The sequence below is a fragment of the Lipotes vexillifer genome, unplaced genomic scaffold, assembly GCF_000442215.2.
Source record: "Lipotes vexillifer unplaced genomic scaffold, Lipotes_vexillifer_v1.1 scaffold987, whole genome shotgun sequence".
NCBI lineage: Eukaryota > Metazoa > Chordata > Mammalia > Artiodactyla > Lipotidae > Lipotes > Lipotes vexillifer.
Genome location: NW_006787426.1, coordinates 651,573 through 657,084, shown reverse-complemented (window position 1 = coordinate 657,084; position 5,512 = coordinate 651,573).

Here is a 5,512-nt window from a genome sequence, read left to right as displayed (position 1 = left end):
TGAACCAGGTTGGAATTTCTCAAAAGCAAACAAACAGGCACGCTCAGGGTTGCGGTTTTAGGAGCTGAGATTCCTCCTGTCTGTCTGAGGCAGCATCAGGCCCAGCCGGCTGCCCATGGCAGGCTGGACAGGGCCCACGCCTGAGCCCCCGGGGCCCAGGCTCAGAGGCTGTCATCCTGAAGCGTGGGGCTGGCCTGGGTCCCTCTCGAGACCTCATGAGGACTGCCGGAGGCTGCAGCACAGGCTGAGCGGAAAGGACCCCGGGCCTGGCAGGCAGGATGCGGACAGGGATCGCTGTGGGGACAGCAGTGGCGCCAGGGCCACCAGGCAGGGCTGGTGGAGCCCAATGGGTGAGGACTGGAGGGCTCAGGGCTCAGAGCATCGATGTGCGGGGCGATCCCAGGCACAGAGGCAGGCAGCGAAGCTGTGTGGGAATGTGGGGGTGGGGAGGGGGGCAGGAGGGCACCTCAAGGGGCTGACGGGCTGGGAGGCAGGGCTGGGGCGAGGGGAGGGGCCGGAGGGGGCTCTCGCCAGGTGGTCTTAATCTCCTCAGTGAAATAGGAGTCCCAGCCGGCGGGGGAGGTGGGAGCCTGAGGAGAAGGAGACAGCTGCGGGGAGGGGGCGGCCTAGCGGCCCTGAGGCCCCTGCCCGTGGGCCCACTCCCCCAGTCCCCGGCCTGGACTTGCTTGGAGCTGGTTCTGACACCAAAGCCCCCCCACCCAACCCCTTCTGCCCACGTGGCCAAGAGGGTCCTGCTTGCATCAATGTAGGGGTGGCCTGGCCCTTCCCGCTGTCTTCCCTGGCAGGGCAGGGGCTGGGTCAATCTCGCCTCTGCTGAAGCACCCTCTTGGGTTCCCTGCAGCCACTAAGCTGTTGGGGCCCCAAGGTGGTGCCAGTGGTGGGCAACCCGGGGACCAGGGCAGAGGGGAGGGACCTCCCAGATGGGGAAACTGAGGCCAAGAGGGGTGGGTGAGACTGGCCTTGGCCCCATGCTATGGGGCAGGAGGGAAGCCCTGTGCTGTTAAGTGGGGACTTGGCATCAGCTGTGCTGGGCAGACAGACAGACGGATGTGAGCTTTCACTGGTGCCCCAAAGCCAACCCAGCCCCTCCCACCAGGGTGTTTGCCAGAACCCAACGCACTGGCCACCCCATGCTGGGCGGTGTGTAGGTGGGTGCTGGGCTGTCTCAGGCCTGACTGAGAACAGCCAGGCCCTGGGGCCAGTGGGAGCCCCCGAGGTGCCCACTGGAGAAACCGAGGCAGCCCCGACAAAGCCAGCATGGCGCAGGGGCACCGGACTTCCGTGGCCAGCCCCTCTGTAGAGCGCCTGCCTGCCCAGGTCCCGGACACGTGTCCCCCTCCTTCCTGGCGCTGTGCCCTGGTTCTGCCCCCACCAACCAACATGCTGTCTTAGGACTGCCCCCCTTGTGCCTGCTGGGCCCTGCGCTCTGCTTTGCTGCTCCGCCTGGTCCTTCAGCCTGGGGGGTGGGGGGTGGTGTTTGCTGGTCATGTCACTGTTTCCATCCAGGCCTGGCATGGGGGGCAGTGAGACCAGACACAGAGGTGATGCACAAGTGGGGCTAAGCCAGCCCTTGTGTGCTGGACCTGGGCTGGGACCCAGGAGTCACCCTGTGCCGGTGGAGAAGGTGGGCCTGGGTGCTGAGCCTCCCTCTCCCCAGAACCCTGCGACTCAGCACCCAGAGTCCCCTCAAGTGGCCTCGGACGTGGCTTCTCCTGGGTGCCTCTACCCTCTCTGCGCACTCAGGACAGGACGCTATTAGTCACGCTCACCTTGGAGGGAATTTTTGCAGATCCTTTCCTAACATCTGCTAAGACCAGCCAGCGCCTTACTTCAGGGGAGACAGGGGGCAGTGACGCCCTGCAGACATGTGCAGGCTGCCTGGGCAGAGGGAGCAGCCAGGTATAAGGGAGGAACGCTCTGGAAGGAGACTGCTGCTCCCAGATGGAGAAGTGTCTGGATGTCAGGACTGCCTTGGAGGAAGGCTGAGGGGATGGGGTCTGGAGGGCATTTTCCTGACTCTGGCTTTTGGCTTCTAGCATTGCTTCTCAGACGAGGCCCTCCAGATACAGCATGAGCCTGTTCTTCGTGAGACGCCTGCCCTGGAAGCCGGGCCCCACCCCGCGTGGCTCTGAGACTGTGGCCTTTCGAGCCTGCTTCCCTCATCCACAAGTCCAGCAGGAGCCCAGGGCCGGGCAGTGAGGAGTGACCGTGTCATACATCGCAGATAAGGGCAGAGGTCCGAGGCTGCACTGGGGAAAGACACGTCCCAGCTCGACTGCTGGAGCCTTGGGGGTTGTTGTGAGAAGAGATGGGTGACTGGGGCACCGAGCACCATGCACTGTGTCGTCTGTACGAAGATACTTTATCAGGCAGAGGTGGTCACTCTGCAGCTGCTGAGGATGCTGCCCTGGGGTCTGGACACTGCCCTCTTGGTACGGCATGTCACTTCCTCCATTCTACATGTGCTGTCTCTTTTAATGTGGCTCCAAGTGTCCCGGGATCTGATCTTGAGGCTGGACATCTCCAAATAGGTGCCTAGAACCTTCCAGACCTCCTGGCAGCCCCACCCCCACCCCACCAATCGGTGTACGGCCTGAACCCAGCCCCAGAGCAGCTCCCGGCAGCCAGTGTGCACATCCAGCATCAAGTATCTTGGATTTCTGACAAAGGGACCCCCCCACCTGGTGGCAGCTGACACCTGAGCCTACCCCACCCAGTGGCAAGGGCAGGGGTGAGTGACCTGGCTGGAGACAGCTGCCATGGGAACGGTCAGAAAATCCCAGTGTCACTCTCCCTGGTGCCAGAGGGAGACTGAGGCACAGGGCAGGGCAAGGCCTCAGGCACCTATGAGGGGCCCTGCCTGGCCAGGGGTCCTACCACAGCCCAGCCTGACCCCGCCCTTGGTGGCCTCCACACCTCTGCTGTCCACCGCCCGCCCAGGCAGAAATAGCCATTTCCTCCGGCTCACGCCCCAGGGAGCAACACGGAGCTGGCAAAACAAACAGGCCGTTCCTCCCGTGGCCATGGCTGGTGATGGATGGCCAGAGGGGCAGGCCTTGCTGACGGACGACCGCCCATCATGTGTGGGCCAGGGGTGGGGGCCAGTGAGGCCTGCGACGCAGCCACAGATGCACACTCATGAGCTGCGGTGCTGGCCTCACCCCACCCTGAGACCCTCCCAGGCCAGTCATCCCCCCCACCTCAGTCTCCCCACCGACGCGGGCTCCCATTGTGGGCGGGGCGCGAGCCAACGTATCAGGGCGGAGTCCTCCCCGGCCCCTCCAAGGTGCCCACCTGTCTCCCAGAAGGCTAGAACTCCCACCTCAGTTATCTGCACTCGGCCTGGCTGGACTGGGCACCTCCGAATCCTCTGTCAGCCCCTGTGCGTGCCAGGGGGCAGGTGTGGGGCCTGGTGCCAGCTCGGGAAGCCCGCTCAGGGCAGGTGTGGCAGGCACACCGGAGTGGGGGGGAGGCGGGCAGTGGGCCCCGGGTCTCAGGGGTGTGACAGGGCAGGAACCCAGGCACTGCCCCGGAGGGCCCGAGGTCTTCTACCCCAGTGGTCCGGGCTCCAGCCTCTACTGGCACCCTCTCTGTCTGCGTCCGGGCAGGGATCGTCACCTCGTTGTACAGATGGGCAAACCAAGGCTTGTGGGAGTTCCGGCAGGAGGGAACACAGGCGGGGCTGGGGTGGGCCCTGCTGGGCACTCCCGCCACACCCATCTGATGGCGACTCCTGCCAGGCAGGGCCTGGTGTGCCGACGGACTCACAGAGGCCATGCTGACGTGCCTCCAGCCTGGGCGGCCCAGAGACCTTCTGGCACTGACTGCCGGCCACCTGCAGGGCCCGAGGGACACCCAGCTACCAGCCCGAGGCCTGCAGCAGCACAGGCCACCCAGCTGGTGGCTGGCTAGAGAGGAAGGGGCAGCTGGGGCCAGGTCTCTGACCCCCTGGCTGCCCAGCCCTACCGGGAGCACGTCTGGCCAAAAGGAAGCTTCTGAGACCCCCACTTCCTGAACCTCAGAGCGGGCTGGGCTGAGGCCTCCCATTTCCCTCCAGAGCCCTCAGCCCTGCCCCCGATTCCTTCAACCCGGCCCCAAAGCCCCACAACCCCCAGCTGCGTGTTTCCTGGGGCGGAGGGTGGAGGGGGTGGCCGGCAACTTGCCCTGATCTGGGGTCAGCAGGGCCAGGAAACCCCTTCGAGTAGGGTGTGAGGGGCCTGGGCAGAGAGGGAGGGCTGGGCCAAGGAGGGGCCTCCCCTGGAGATGAGGCTGCCCACGGAGCAGGGTTGTGACCTCTGCCATAGGACCCTTCAGATCCAGGCAAGCCCGCTGGTTCAAGGCCAGCCCTGTGGTGCCAGATGGGCCCACCTCTGCCATGGCCGGGGAGATGCTCTAAAGCATCTGTCAGCTTACAGGGCTGGGCCGGGGACTGCTGAGGTCACAGTCCACCGTGGAGGTGGGCTGTGGGGGCAGCAGGTAATACCAGAGCTGGGGTGTCTGATGGGGGGCGGTCTGTGGGCAGGGTGCCGCAGTCCCAGGTAGAGGCTCTCAGACCCTCGGGTCTGGGGAGTCTGGCTCGTCCCTGCTGGCCCGGGTGAAGCTGGGATGGCCCTGCCCCTCCACGCTGCTGGGGGCAGGAAGTCTGGGTCTGGCCTGGGCTGGCAGAATTGGGGGCAGGACCAAGGCCCACATGGGGCAGGAAGTGGCCCTGGGCTCCAGCAGGGATGGGGTGGCCTCCTAGGGGCCATTTCCTCCCTGGGAACATCCTGCCTGCCGGGCAGCAGGAGGGAAGAGGGCTCAGTCCCGGGCAGCAGGAAGGACCTGGGGCTAGGCGTCCCCTCAGGCAGGGCCCTGGGAGGTCCCAGGAGGGAATGACCTCATGGACATCAGAGCCTCTAGAACTAAAAGGCCAGCTGGGCCTCTCCTACCCCTGACCTGGAACTCCTGCCCGCCCCCCTGAGGCTGGACTCCCTGAGTTTCCAGCACCGCCAACCTTACTCTCCCACAGTTGGGAGCTCCCACCGGAAACATGGCAGAGCCTGTGGCCCCAGCCTGTTCCCGGCTATGGACAGAGGGCTCGCAGGCAGCAACCTGCTCCTCAGAGCTCAGCCCGAGCCACCAGGCTGGGCCCAGGCAGGCAGCCCAGCCCAGCTGCCCTGCTCTGGGCCCCAGGAGGGGGTCAGCAGCCCGGTGCCCACCTCCCCCCGACCCATGGCCTAAATATAACCTGAACAGGCGCCTGGCCGGGAATAGAGACCTCTGTCAGTCCCCAGCAGGTGCTGGTGGGAGGAAGGTCAGCATGATTGGCAGGGATGCTGGCTGGGCGGGCAGCCAGACGTGGGTCATGTGAATGTCCGGTGGCGAGGCCTGGGGGCAGGGGGAGCAGCGTGTCCTCAAAGGACAGCTGGGTGCCCGTCCCGTCCTGCTCAGGGCCGACCTCTACCCTTTCCCCCACCCCACGTCTGAGGTGCTGCCAGGTCTCTGGGAAGGT